Genomic DNA, 9,650 nt, shown 5'->3' with positions numbered 1-9,650 from the left:
GGATCGCGTGCCTTCGTAGCTCAGGGGTTAGAGCACTGGTCTTGTAAACCAGGGGTCGAGAGTTCAAATCTCTCCGAGGGCTTTCAGGGAATGTCCGTTTAAAGTTGGCCTAACATGACTCCTCTTTCGAGCGGGTTGCGGCTATTTGCATTGCTTGGACTCGTATCAAAGCGTGAGAAATATGACGGTAACGTTTTGAGTAAAAAAATAAAAGTATTTTGCTTAGAGTTGACTTAGGAAGTGAGTCCGTGTTCACGCGTTCACGGCCGGTTAGCTCAGTCGGCTAGAGCGTCGTGCTAATAACGCGAATGTCGTGGGTTCGAGCCCCACACTGGCCATTTTACGGGCTTTGCCGTCACGTTGACGGGATCAAAACAACCTGGGTGCACTGCCACGTTGCTAGATTTTACTGGTGATCTGCCCGTGCTGTGGCGTGTGTTGACGGCGCATGAAAAGAAACCTTGCTCCAGGGGAGGCTCGAACTCCCGATCTTCGCATGTCTTTGTCGATACTGACTTATAAGTACGACGCGCTAACCGACTACGCCACTGGAGCCCGTGGATGTTAACGGGAAAGCTGAGGTCCGTGATTAGAATAGTCATGGTCCAGTAGGGCATTGACGGTATCACTTTATGGCAAGTACACGTTGCAACTGGCCTGTTTTGCCTGATGCACCGACTTTTCGTATTTGGCAAGGATCGCGTGCCTTCGTAGCTCAGGGGTTAGAGCACTGGTCTTGTAAACCAGGGGTCGAGAGTTCAAATCTCTCCGAGGGCTTTCAGGGAATGTCCGTTTAAAGTTGGCCTAACATGACTCCTCTTTCGAGCGGGTTGCGGCTATTTGCATTGCTTGGACTCGTATCAAAGCGTGAGAAATATGACGGTAACGTTTTGAGTAAAAAAATAAAAGTATTTTGCTTAGAGTTGACTTAGGAAGTGAGTCCGTGTTCACGCGTTCACGGCCGGTTAGCTCAGTCGGCTAGAGCGTCGTGCTAATAACGCGAATGTCGTGGGTTCGAGCCCCACACTGGCCATTTTACGGGCTTTGCCGTCACGTTGACGGGATCAAAACAACCTGGGTGCACTGCCACGTTGCTAGATTTTACTGGTCATCTGCCCGTGCTGTGGCGTGTGTTGACGGCGCATGAAAAGAAACCTTGCTCCAGGGGAGGCTCGAACTCCCGATCTTCGCATGTCTTTGTCGATACTGACTTATAAGTACGACGCGCTAACCGACTACGCCACTGGAGCCCGTGGATGTTAACGGGAAAGCTGAGGTCCGTGATTAGAATAGTCATGGTCCAGTAGGGCATTGACGGTATCACTTTATGGCAAGTACACGTTGCAACTGGCCTGTTTTGCCTGATGCACCGACTTTTCGTATTTGGCAAGGATCGCGTGCCTTCGTAGCTCAGGGGTTAGAGCACTGGTCTTGTAAACCAGGGGTCGAGAGTTCAAATCTCTCCGAGGCCTTTCAGGGAATGTCCGTTTAAAGTTGGCCTAACATGACTCCTCTTTCGAGCGGGTTGCGGCTATTTGCATTGCTTGGACTCGTATCAAAGCGTGAGAAATATGACGGTAACGTTTTGAGTAAAAAAATAAAAGTATTTTGCTTAGAGTTGACTTAGGAAGTGAGTCCGTGTTCACGCGTTCACGGCCGGTTAGCTCAGTCGGCTAGAGCGTCGTGCTAATAACGCGAATGTCGTGGGTTCGAGCCCCACACTGGCCATTTTACGGGCTTTGCCGTCACGTTGACGGGATCAAAACAACCTGGGTGCACTGCCACGTTGCTAGATTTTACTGGTGATCTGCCCGTGCTGTGGCGTGTGTTGACGGCGCATGAAAAGAAACCTTGCTCCAGGGGAGGCTCGAACTCCCGATCTTCGCATGTCTTTGTCGATACTGACTTATAAGTACGACGCGCTAACCGACTACGCCACTGGAGCCCGTGGATGTTAACGGGAAAGCTGAGGTCCGTGATTAGAATAGTCATGGTCCAGTAGGGCATTGACGGTATCACTTTATGGCAAGTACACGTTGCAACTGGCCTGTTTTGCCTGATGCACCGACTTTTCGTATTTGGCAAGGATCGCGTGCCTTCGTAGCTCAGGGGTTAGAGCACTGGTCTTGTAAACCAGGGGTCGAGAGTTCAAATCTCTCCGAGGGCTTTCAGGGAATGTCCGTTTAAAGTTGGCCTAACATGACTCCTCTTTCGAGCGGGTTGCGGCTATTTGCATTGCTTGGACTCGTATCAAAGCGTGAGAAATATGACGGTAACGTTTTGAGTAAAAAAATAAAAGTATTTTGCTTAGAGTTGACTTAGGAAGTGAGTCCGTGTTCACGCGTTCACGGCCGGTTAGCTCAGTCGGCTAGAGCGTCGTGCTAATAACGCGAATGTCGTGGGTTCGAGCCCCACACTGGCCATTTTACGGGCTTTGCCGTCACGTTGACGGGATCAAAACAACCTGGGTGCACTGCCACGTTGCTAGATTTTACTGGTGATCTGCCCGTGCTGTGGCGTGTGTTGACGGCGCATGAAAAGAAACCTTGCTCCAGGGGAGGCTCGAACTCCCGATCTTCGCATGTCTTTGTCGATACTGACTTATAAGTACGACGCGCTAACCGACTACGCCACTGGAGCCCGTGGATGTTAACGGGAAAGCTGAGGTCCGTGATTAGAATAGTCATGGTCCAGTAGGGCATTGACGGTATCACTTTATGGCAAGTACACGTTGCAACTGGCCTGTTTTGCCTGATGCACCGACTTTTCGTATTTGGCAAGGATCGCGTGCCTTCGTAGCTCAGGGGTTAGAGCACTGGTCTTGTAAACCAGGGGTCGAGAGTTCAAATCTCTCCGAGGGCTTTCAGGGAATGTCCGTTTAAAGTTGGCCTAACATGACTCCTCTTTCGAGCGGGTTGCGGCTATTTGCATTGCTTGGACTCGTATCAAAGCGTGAGAAATATGACGGTAACGTTTTGAGTAAAAAAATAAAAGTATTTTGCTTAGAGTTGACTTAGGAAGTGAGTCCGTGTTCACGCGTTCACGGCCGGTTAGCTCAGTCGGCTAGAGCGTCGTGCTAATAACGCGAATGTCGTGGGTTCGAGCCCCACACTGGCCATTTTACGGGCTTTGCCGTCACGTTGACGGGATCAAAACAACCTGGGTGCACTGCCACGTTGCTAGATTTTACTGGTGATCTGCCCGTGCTGTGGCGTGTGTTGACGGCGCATGAAAAGAAACCTTGCTCCAGGAGAGGCTCGAACTCCCGATCTTCGCATGTCTTTGTCGATACTGACTTATAAGTACGACGCGCTAACCGACTACGCCACTGGAGCCCGTGGATGTTAACGGGAAAGCTGAGGTCCGTGATTAGAATAGTCATGGTCCAGTAGGGCATTGACGGTATCACTTTATGGCAAGTACACGTTGCAACTGGCCTGTTTTGCCTGATGCACCGACTTTTCGTATTTGGCAAGGATCGCGTGCCTTCGTAGCTCAGGGGTTAGAGCACTGGTCTTGTAAACCAGGGGTCGAGAGTTCAAATCTCTCCGAGGGCTTTCAGGGAATGTCCGTTTAAAGTTGGCCTAACATGACTCCTCTTTCGAGCGGGTTGCGGCTATTTGCATTGCTTGGACTCGTATCAAAGCGTGAGAAATATGACGGTAACGTTTTGAGTAAAAAAATAAAAGTATTTTGCTTAGAGTTGACTTAGGAAGTGAGTCCGTGTTCACGCGTTCACGGCCGGTTAGCTCAGTCGGCTAGAGCGTCGTGCTAATAACGCGAATGTCGTGGGTTCGAGCCCCACACTGGCCATTTTACGGGCTTTGCCGTCACGTTGACGGGATCAAAACAACCTGGGTGCACTGCCACGTTGCTAGATTTTACTGGTGATCTGCCCGTGCTGTGGCGTGTGTTGACGGCGCATGAAAAGAAACCTTGCTCCAGGGGAGGCTCGAACTCCCGATCTTCGCATGTCTTTGTCGATACTGACTTATAAGTACGACGCGCTAACCGACTACGCCACTGGAGCCCGTGGATGTTAACGGGAAAGCTGAGGTCCGTGATTAGAATAATCATGGTCCAGTAGGGCATTGACGGTATCACTTTATGGCAAGTACACGTTGCAACTGGCCTGTTTTGCCTGATGCACCGACTTTTCGTATTTGGCAAGGATCGCGTGCCTTCGTAGCTCAGGGGTTAGAGCACTGGTCTTGTAAACCAGGGGTCGAGAGTTCAAATCTCTCCGAGGGCTTTCAGGGAATGTCCGTTTAAAGTTGGCCTAACATGACTCCTCTTTCGAGCGGGTTGCGGCTATTTGCATTGCTTGGACTCGTATCAAAGCGTGAGAAATATGACGGTAACGTTTTGAGTAAAAAAATAAAAGTATTTTGCTTAGAGTTGACTTAGGAAGTGAGTCCGTGTTCACGCGTTCACGGCCGGTTAGCTCAGTCGGCTAGAGCGTCGTGCTAATAACGCGAATGTCGTGGGTTCGAGCCCCACACTGGCCATTTTACGGGCTTTGCCGTCACGTTGACGGGATCAAAACAACCTGGGTGCACTGCCATGTTGCTAGATTTTACTGGTGATCTGCCCGTGCTGTGGCGTGTGTTGACGGCGCATGAAAAGAAACCTTGCTCCAGGGGAGGCTCGAACTCCCGATCTTCGCATGTCTTTGTCGATACTGACTTATAAGTACGACGCGCTAACCGACTACGCCACTGGAGCCCGTGGATGTTAACGGGAAAGCTGAGGTCCGTGATTAGAATAGTCATGGTCCAGTAGGGCATTGACGGTATCACTTTATGGCAAGTACACGTTGCAACTGGCCTGTTTTGCCTGATGCACCGACTTTTCGTATTTGGCAAGGATCGCGTGCCTTCGTAGCTCAGGGGTTAGAGCACTGGTCTTGTAAACCAGGGGTCGAGAGTTCAAATCTCTCCGAGGGCTTTCAGGGAATGTCCGTTTAAAGTTGGCCTAACATGACTCCTCTTTCGAGCGGGTTGCGGCTATTTGCATTGCTTGGACTCGTATCAAAGCGTGAGAAATATGACGGTAACGTTTTGAGTAAAAAAATAAAAGTATTTTGCTTAGAGTTGACTTAGGAAGTGAGTCCGTGTTCACGCGTTCACGGCCGGTTAGCTCAGTCGGCTAGAGCGTCGTGCTAATAACGCGAATGTCGTGGGTTCGAGCCCCACACTGGCCATTTTACGGGCTTTGCCGTCACGTTGACGGGATCAAAACAACCTGGGTGCACTGCCACGTTGCTAGATTTTACTGGTGATCTGCCCGTGCTGTGGCGTGTGTTGACGGCGCATGAAAAGAAACCTTGCTCCAGGGGAGGCTCGAACTCCCGATCTTCGCATGTCTTTGTCGATACTGACTTATAAGTACGACGCGCTAACCGACTACGCCACTGGAGCCCGTGGATGTTAACGGGAAAGCTGAGGTCCGTGATTAGAATAGTCATGGTCCAGTAGGGCATTGACGGTATCACTTTATGGCAAGTACACGTTGCAACTGGCCTGTTTTGCCTGATGCACCGACTTTTCGTATTTGGCAAGGATCGCGTGCCTTCGTAGCTCAGGGGTTAGAGCACTGGTCTTGTAAACCAGGGGTCGAGAGTTCAAATCTCTCCGAGGGCTTTCAGGGAATGTCCGTTTAAAGTTGGCCTAACGTGACTCCTCTTTCGAGCGGGTTGCGGCTATTTGCATTGCTTGGACTCGTATCAAAGCGTGAGAAATATGACGGTAACGTTTTGAGTAAAAAAATAAAAGTATTTTGCTTAGAGTTGACTTAGGAAGTGAGTCCGTGTTCACGCGTTCACGGCCGGTTAGCTCAGTCGGCTAGAGCGTCGTGCTAATAACGCGAATGTCGTGGGTTCGAGCCCCACACTGGCCATTTTACGGGCTTTGCCGTCACGTTGACGGGATCAAAACAACCTGGGTGCACTGCCACGTTGCTAGATTTTACTGGTGATCTGCCCGTGCTGTGGCGTGTGTTGACGGCGCATGAAAAGAAACCTTGCTCCAGGGGAGGCTCGAACTCCCGATCTTCGCATGTCTTTGCCGATACTGACTTATAAGTACGACGCGCTAACCGACTACGCCACTGGAGCCCGTGGATGTTAACGGGAAAGCTGAGGTCCGTGATTAGAATAGTCATGGTCCAGTAGGGCATTGACGGTATCACTTTATGGCAAGTACACGTTGCAACTGGCCTGTTTTGCCTGATGCACCGACTTTTCGTATTTGGCAAGGATCGCGTGCCTTCGTAGCTCAGGGGTTAGAGCACTGGTCTTGTAAACCAGGGGTCGAGAGTTCAAATCTCTCCGAGGGCTTTCAGGGAATGTCCGTTTAAAGTTGGCCTAACGTGACTCCTCTTTCGAGCGGGTTGCGGCTATTTGCATTGCTTGGACTCGTATCAAAGCGTGAGAAATATGACGGTAACGTTTTGAGTAAAAAAATAAAAGTATTTTGCTTAGAGTTGACTTAGGAAGTGAGTCCGTGTTCACGCGTTCACGGCCGGTTAGCTCAGTCGGCTAGAGCGTCGTGCTAATAACGCGAATGTCGTGGGTTCGAGCCCCACACTGGCCATTTTACGGGCTTTGCCGTCACGTTGACGGGATCAAAACAACCTGGGTGCACTGCCACGTTGCTAGATTTTACTGGTGATCTGCCCGTGCTGTGGCGTGTGTTGACGGCGCATGAAAAGAAACCTTGCTCCAGGGGAGGCTCGAACTCCCGATCTTCGCATGTCTTTGTCGATACTGACTTATAAGTACGACGCGCTAACCGACTACGCCACTGGAGCCCGTGGATGTTAACGGGAAAGCTGAGGTCCGTGATTAGAATAGTCATGGTCCAGTAGGGCATTGACGGTATCACTTTATGGCAAGTACACGTTGCAACTGGCCTGTTTTGCCTGATGCACCGACTTTTCGTATTTGGCAAGGATCGCGTGCCTTCGTAGCTCAGGGGTTAGAGCACTGGTCTTGTAAACCAGGGGTCGAGAGTTCAAATCTCTCCGAGGGCTTTCAGGGAATGTCCGTTTAAAGTTGGCCTAACATGACTCCTCTTTCGAGCGGGTTGCGGCTATTTGCATTGCTTGGACTCGTATCAAAGCGTGAGAAATATGACGGTAACGTTTTGAGTAAAAAAATAAAAGTATTTTGCTTAGAGTTGACTTAGGAAGTGAGTCCGTGTTCACGCGTTCACGGCCGGTTAGCTCAGTCGGCTAGAGCGTCGTGCTAATAACGCGAATGTCGTGGGTTCGAGCCCCACACTGGCCATTTTACGGGCTTTGCCGTCACGTTGACGGGATCAAAACAACCTGGGTGCACTGCCACGTTGCTAGATTGTACTGGTGATCTGCCCGTGCTGTGGCGTGTGTTGACGGCGCATGAAAAGAAACCTTGCTCCAGGGGAGGCTCGAACTCCCGATCTTCGCATGTCTTTGTCGATACTGACTTATAAGTACGACGCGCTAACCGACTACGCCACTGGAGCCCGTGGATGTTAACGGGAAAGCTGAGGTCCGTGATTAGAATAGTCATGGTCCAGTAGGGCATTGACGGTATCACTTTATGGCAAGTACACGTTGCAACTGGCCTGTTTTGCCTGATGCACCGACTTTTCGTATTTGGCAAGGATCGCGTGCCTTCGTAGCTCAGGGGTTAGAGCACTGGTCTTGTAAACCAGGGGTCGAGAGTTCAAATCTCTCCGAGGGCTTTCAGGGAATGTCCGTTTAAAGTTGGCCTAACATGACTCCTCTTTCGAGCGGGTTGCGGCTATTTGCATTGCTTGGACTCGTATCAAAGCGTGAGAAATATGACGGTAACGTTTTGAGTAAAAAAATAAAAGTATTTTGCTTAGAGTTGACTTAGGAAGTGAGTCCGTGTTCACGCGTTCACGGCCGGTTAGCTCAGTCGGCTAGAGCGTCGTGCTAATAACGCGAATGTCGTGGGTTCGAGCCCCACACTGGCCATTTTACGGGCTTTGCCGTCACGTTGACGGGATCAAAACAACCTGGGTGCACTGCCACGTTGCTAGATTTTACTGGTGATCTGCCCGTGCTGTGGCGTGTGTTGACGGCGCATGAAAAGAAACCTTGCTCCAGGGGAGGCTCGAACTCCCGATCTTCGCATGTCTTTGTCGATACTGACTTATAAGTACGACGCGCTAACCGACTACGCCACTGGAGCCCGTGGATGTTAACGGGAAAGCTGAGGTCCGTGATTAGAATAGTCATGGTCCAGTAGGGCATTGACGGTATCACTTTATGGCAAGTACACGTTGCAACTGGCCTGTTTTGGCTGATGCACCGACTTTTCGTATTTGGCAAGGATCGCGTGCCTTCGTAGCTCAGGGGTTAGAGCACTGGTCTTGTAAACCAGGGGTCGAGAGTTCAAATCTCTCCGAGGGCTTTCAGGGAATGTCCGTTTAAAGTTGGCCTAACATGACTCCTCTTTCGAGCGGGTTGCGGCTATTTGCATTGCTTGGACTCGTATCAAAGCGTGAGAAATATGACGGTAACGTTTTGAGTAAAAAAATAAAAGTATTTTGCTTAGAGTTGACTTAGGAAGTGAGTCCGTGTTCACGCGTTCACGGCCGGTTAGCTCAGTCGGCTAGAGCGTCGTGCTAATAACGCGAATGTCGTGGGTTCGAGCCCCACACTGGCCATTTTACGGGCTTTGCCGTCACGTTGACGGGATCAAAACAACCTGGGTGCACTGCCACGTTGCTAGATTTTACTGGTGATCTGCCCGTGCTGTGGCGTGTGTTGACGGCGCATGAAAAGAAACCTTGCTCCAGGGGAGGCTCGAACTCCCGATCTTCGCATGTCTTTGTCGATACTGACTTATAAGTACGACGCGCTAACCGACTACGCCACTGGAGCCCGTGGATGTTAACGGGAAAGCTGAGGTCCGTGATTAGAATAGTCATGGTCCAGTAGGGCATTGACGGTATCACTTTATGGCAAGTACACGTTGCAACTGGCCTGTTTTGGCTGATGCACCGACTTTTCGTATTTGGCAAGGATCGCGTGCCTTCGTAGCTCAGGGGTTAGAGCACTGGTCTTGTAAACCAGGGGTCGAGAGTTCAAATCTCTCCGAGGGCTTTCAGGGAATGTCCGTTTAAAGTTGGCCTAACATGACTCCTCTTTCGAGCGGGTTGCGGCTATTTGCATTGCTTGGACTCGTATCAAAGCGTGAGAAATATGACGGTAACGTTTTGAGTAAAAAAATAAAAGTATTTTGCTTAGAGTTGACTTAGGAAGTGAGTCCGTGTTCACGCGTTCACGGCCGGTTAGCTCAGTCGGCTAGAGCGTCGTGCTAATAACGCGAATGTCGTGGGTTCGAGCCCCACACTGGCCATTTTACGGGCTTTGCCGTCACGTTGACGGGATCAAAACAACCTGGGTGCACTGCCACGTTGCTAGATTTTACTGGTGATCTGCCCGTGCTGTGGCGTGTGTTGACGGCGCATGAAAAGAAACCTTGCTCCAGGGGAGGCTCGAACTCCCGATCTTCGCATGTCTTTGTCGATACTGACTTATAAGTACGACGCGCTAACCGACTACGCCACTGGAGCCCGTGGATGTTAACGGGAAAGCTGAGGTCCGTGATTAGAATAGTCATGGTCCAGTAGGGC

At 50.6% G+C, this 9,650-nt stretch overlaps 40 non-coding genes across 40 annotated transcripts; 27 read left to right on the top strand and 13 right to left on the bottom strand.

Moving 5' to 3' along the window:
* Positions 1-9: 9 nt before the first annotated feature.
* On the top strand, positions 10-82 carry Trnat-ugu (transfer RNA threonine (anticodon UGU)). The gene has a single exon. It is a non-coding gene; the product is annotated as a tRNA-Thr (tRNA).
* A 182-nt stretch (positions 83-264) lies between these two features.
* Trnai-aau (transfer RNA isoleucine (anticodon AAU)) lies at positions 265-338 on the top strand. Its single transcript has one exon. It is a non-coding gene; the product is annotated as a tRNA-Ile (tRNA).
* A 124-nt stretch (positions 339-462) lies between these two features.
* On the bottom strand, positions 463-555 carry Trnai-uau (transfer RNA isoleucine (anticodon UAU)). The gene is given in 2 exon segments: positions 463-498; positions 518-555. It is a non-coding gene; the product is annotated as a tRNA-Ile (tRNA).
* A 149-nt stretch (positions 556-704) lies between these two features.
* On the top strand, positions 705-777 carry Trnat-ugu (transfer RNA threonine (anticodon UGU)). Its single transcript has one exon. It is a non-coding gene; the product is annotated as a tRNA-Thr (tRNA).
* Positions 778-959: 182 nt separating this feature from the next.
* On the top strand, positions 960-1,033 carry Trnai-aau (transfer RNA isoleucine (anticodon AAU)). The gene has a single exon. It is a non-coding gene; the product is annotated as a tRNA-Ile (tRNA).
* Positions 1,034-1,157: 124 nt separating this feature from the next.
* Trnai-uau (transfer RNA isoleucine (anticodon UAU)) lies at positions 1,158-1,250 on the bottom strand. Its single transcript is given in 2 exon segments — positions 1,158-1,193; positions 1,213-1,250. It is a non-coding gene; the product is annotated as a tRNA-Ile (tRNA).
* A 404-nt stretch (positions 1,251-1,654) lies between these two features.
* Trnai-aau (transfer RNA isoleucine (anticodon AAU)) lies at positions 1,655-1,728 on the top strand. Its single transcript has one exon. It is a non-coding gene; the product is annotated as a tRNA-Ile (tRNA).
* A 124-nt stretch (positions 1,729-1,852) lies between these two features.
* Positions 1,853-1,945, bottom strand: Trnai-uau (transfer RNA isoleucine (anticodon UAU)). The gene is given in 2 exon segments: positions 1,853-1,888; positions 1,908-1,945. It is a non-coding gene; the product is annotated as a tRNA-Ile (tRNA).
* Positions 1,946-2,094: 149 nt separating this feature from the next.
* Positions 2,095-2,167, top strand: Trnat-ugu (transfer RNA threonine (anticodon UGU)). The gene has a single exon. It is a non-coding gene; the product is annotated as a tRNA-Thr (tRNA).
* A 182-nt stretch (positions 2,168-2,349) lies between these two features.
* Positions 2,350-2,423, top strand: Trnai-aau (transfer RNA isoleucine (anticodon AAU)). Its single transcript has one exon. It is a non-coding gene; the product is annotated as a tRNA-Ile (tRNA).
* A 124-nt stretch (positions 2,424-2,547) lies between these two features.
* On the bottom strand, positions 2,548-2,640 carry Trnai-uau (transfer RNA isoleucine (anticodon UAU)). The gene is given in 2 exon segments: positions 2,548-2,583; positions 2,603-2,640. It is a non-coding gene; the product is annotated as a tRNA-Ile (tRNA).
* Positions 2,641-2,789: 149 nt separating this feature from the next.
* Trnat-ugu (transfer RNA threonine (anticodon UGU)) lies at positions 2,790-2,862 on the top strand. Its single transcript has one exon. It is a non-coding gene; the product is annotated as a tRNA-Thr (tRNA).
* Positions 2,863-3,044: 182 nt separating this feature from the next.
* Positions 3,045-3,118, top strand: Trnai-aau (transfer RNA isoleucine (anticodon AAU)). The gene has a single exon. It is a non-coding gene; the product is annotated as a tRNA-Ile (tRNA).
* A 366-nt stretch (positions 3,119-3,484) lies between these two features.
* Trnat-ugu (transfer RNA threonine (anticodon UGU)) lies at positions 3,485-3,557 on the top strand. The gene has a single exon. It is a non-coding gene; the product is annotated as a tRNA-Thr (tRNA).
* Positions 3,558-3,739: 182 nt separating this feature from the next.
* Positions 3,740-3,813, top strand: Trnai-aau (transfer RNA isoleucine (anticodon AAU)). The gene has a single exon. It is a non-coding gene; the product is annotated as a tRNA-Ile (tRNA).
* A 124-nt stretch (positions 3,814-3,937) lies between these two features.
* Positions 3,938-4,030, bottom strand: Trnai-uau (transfer RNA isoleucine (anticodon UAU)). Its single transcript is given in 2 exon segments — positions 3,938-3,973; positions 3,993-4,030. It is a non-coding gene; the product is annotated as a tRNA-Ile (tRNA).
* A 149-nt stretch (positions 4,031-4,179) lies between these two features.
* Positions 4,180-4,252, top strand: Trnat-ugu (transfer RNA threonine (anticodon UGU)). Its single transcript has one exon. It is a non-coding gene; the product is annotated as a tRNA-Thr (tRNA).
* Positions 4,253-4,434: 182 nt separating this feature from the next.
* Positions 4,435-4,508, top strand: Trnai-aau (transfer RNA isoleucine (anticodon AAU)). Its single transcript has one exon. It is a non-coding gene; the product is annotated as a tRNA-Ile (tRNA).
* A 124-nt stretch (positions 4,509-4,632) lies between these two features.
* Positions 4,633-4,725, bottom strand: Trnai-uau (transfer RNA isoleucine (anticodon UAU)). The gene is given in 2 exon segments: positions 4,633-4,668; positions 4,688-4,725. It is a non-coding gene; the product is annotated as a tRNA-Ile (tRNA).
* A 149-nt stretch (positions 4,726-4,874) lies between these two features.
* Trnat-ugu (transfer RNA threonine (anticodon UGU)) lies at positions 4,875-4,947 on the top strand. Its single transcript has one exon. It is a non-coding gene; the product is annotated as a tRNA-Thr (tRNA).
* Positions 4,948-5,129: 182 nt separating this feature from the next.
* Positions 5,130-5,203, top strand: Trnai-aau (transfer RNA isoleucine (anticodon AAU)). Its single transcript has one exon. It is a non-coding gene; the product is annotated as a tRNA-Ile (tRNA).
* Positions 5,204-5,327: 124 nt separating this feature from the next.
* On the bottom strand, positions 5,328-5,420 carry Trnai-uau (transfer RNA isoleucine (anticodon UAU)). Its single transcript is given in 2 exon segments — positions 5,328-5,363; positions 5,383-5,420. It is a non-coding gene; the product is annotated as a tRNA-Ile (tRNA).
* Positions 5,421-5,569: 149 nt separating this feature from the next.
* Positions 5,570-5,642, top strand: Trnat-ugu (transfer RNA threonine (anticodon UGU)). Its single transcript has one exon. It is a non-coding gene; the product is annotated as a tRNA-Thr (tRNA).
* Positions 5,643-5,824: 182 nt separating this feature from the next.
* Positions 5,825-5,898, top strand: Trnai-aau (transfer RNA isoleucine (anticodon AAU)). Its single transcript has one exon. It is a non-coding gene; the product is annotated as a tRNA-Ile (tRNA).
* A 124-nt stretch (positions 5,899-6,022) lies between these two features.
* Positions 6,023-6,115, bottom strand: Trnai-uau (transfer RNA isoleucine (anticodon UAU)). The gene is given in 2 exon segments: positions 6,023-6,058; positions 6,078-6,115. It is a non-coding gene; the product is annotated as a tRNA-Ile (tRNA).
* Positions 6,116-6,264: 149 nt separating this feature from the next.
* Trnat-ugu (transfer RNA threonine (anticodon UGU)) lies at positions 6,265-6,337 on the top strand. The gene has a single exon. It is a non-coding gene; the product is annotated as a tRNA-Thr (tRNA).
* A 182-nt stretch (positions 6,338-6,519) lies between these two features.
* Positions 6,520-6,593, top strand: Trnai-aau (transfer RNA isoleucine (anticodon AAU)). The gene has a single exon. It is a non-coding gene; the product is annotated as a tRNA-Ile (tRNA).
* Positions 6,594-6,717: 124 nt separating this feature from the next.
* Positions 6,718-6,810, bottom strand: Trnai-uau (transfer RNA isoleucine (anticodon UAU)). The gene is given in 2 exon segments: positions 6,718-6,753; positions 6,773-6,810. It is a non-coding gene; the product is annotated as a tRNA-Ile (tRNA).
* A 149-nt stretch (positions 6,811-6,959) lies between these two features.
* Trnat-ugu (transfer RNA threonine (anticodon UGU)) lies at positions 6,960-7,032 on the top strand. The gene has a single exon. It is a non-coding gene; the product is annotated as a tRNA-Thr (tRNA).
* A 182-nt stretch (positions 7,033-7,214) lies between these two features.
* Trnai-aau (transfer RNA isoleucine (anticodon AAU)) lies at positions 7,215-7,288 on the top strand. The gene has a single exon. It is a non-coding gene; the product is annotated as a tRNA-Ile (tRNA).
* A 124-nt stretch (positions 7,289-7,412) lies between these two features.
* Trnai-uau (transfer RNA isoleucine (anticodon UAU)) lies at positions 7,413-7,505 on the bottom strand. The gene is given in 2 exon segments: positions 7,413-7,448; positions 7,468-7,505. It is a non-coding gene; the product is annotated as a tRNA-Ile (tRNA).
* A 149-nt stretch (positions 7,506-7,654) lies between these two features.
* On the top strand, positions 7,655-7,727 carry Trnat-ugu (transfer RNA threonine (anticodon UGU)). The gene has a single exon. It is a non-coding gene; the product is annotated as a tRNA-Thr (tRNA).
* A 182-nt stretch (positions 7,728-7,909) lies between these two features.
* On the top strand, positions 7,910-7,983 carry Trnai-aau (transfer RNA isoleucine (anticodon AAU)). The gene has a single exon. It is a non-coding gene; the product is annotated as a tRNA-Ile (tRNA).
* Positions 7,984-8,107: 124 nt separating this feature from the next.
* On the bottom strand, positions 8,108-8,200 carry Trnai-uau (transfer RNA isoleucine (anticodon UAU)). Its single transcript is given in 2 exon segments — positions 8,108-8,143; positions 8,163-8,200. It is a non-coding gene; the product is annotated as a tRNA-Ile (tRNA).
* A 149-nt stretch (positions 8,201-8,349) lies between these two features.
* On the top strand, positions 8,350-8,422 carry Trnat-ugu (transfer RNA threonine (anticodon UGU)). Its single transcript has one exon. It is a non-coding gene; the product is annotated as a tRNA-Thr (tRNA).
* Positions 8,423-8,604: 182 nt separating this feature from the next.
* Positions 8,605-8,678, top strand: Trnai-aau (transfer RNA isoleucine (anticodon AAU)). Its single transcript has one exon. It is a non-coding gene; the product is annotated as a tRNA-Ile (tRNA).
* A 124-nt stretch (positions 8,679-8,802) lies between these two features.
* Trnai-uau (transfer RNA isoleucine (anticodon UAU)) lies at positions 8,803-8,895 on the bottom strand. The gene is given in 2 exon segments: positions 8,803-8,838; positions 8,858-8,895. It is a non-coding gene; the product is annotated as a tRNA-Ile (tRNA).
* Positions 8,896-9,044: 149 nt separating this feature from the next.
* Positions 9,045-9,117, top strand: Trnat-ugu (transfer RNA threonine (anticodon UGU)). Its single transcript has one exon. It is a non-coding gene; the product is annotated as a tRNA-Thr (tRNA).
* A 182-nt stretch (positions 9,118-9,299) lies between these two features.
* On the top strand, positions 9,300-9,373 carry Trnai-aau (transfer RNA isoleucine (anticodon AAU)). The gene has a single exon. It is a non-coding gene; the product is annotated as a tRNA-Ile (tRNA).
* A 124-nt stretch (positions 9,374-9,497) lies between these two features.
* Trnai-uau (transfer RNA isoleucine (anticodon UAU)) lies at positions 9,498-9,590 on the bottom strand. The gene is given in 2 exon segments: positions 9,498-9,533; positions 9,553-9,590. It is a non-coding gene; the product is annotated as a tRNA-Ile (tRNA).
* Between the last annotated feature and the right edge of the window lie 60 nt (positions 9,591-9,650).

The sequence above is a fragment of the Hydractinia symbiolongicarpus genome, chromosome 4, assembly GCF_029227915.1.
Source record: "Hydractinia symbiolongicarpus strain clone_291-10 chromosome 4, HSymV2.1, whole genome shotgun sequence".
NCBI lineage: Eukaryota > Metazoa > Cnidaria > Hydrozoa > Anthoathecata > Hydractiniidae > Hydractinia > Hydractinia symbiolongicarpus.
The sequence above is the reverse complement of the archived record's forward strand: the minus strand, read 5'-3'. Positions and strand labels throughout refer to the sequence as shown.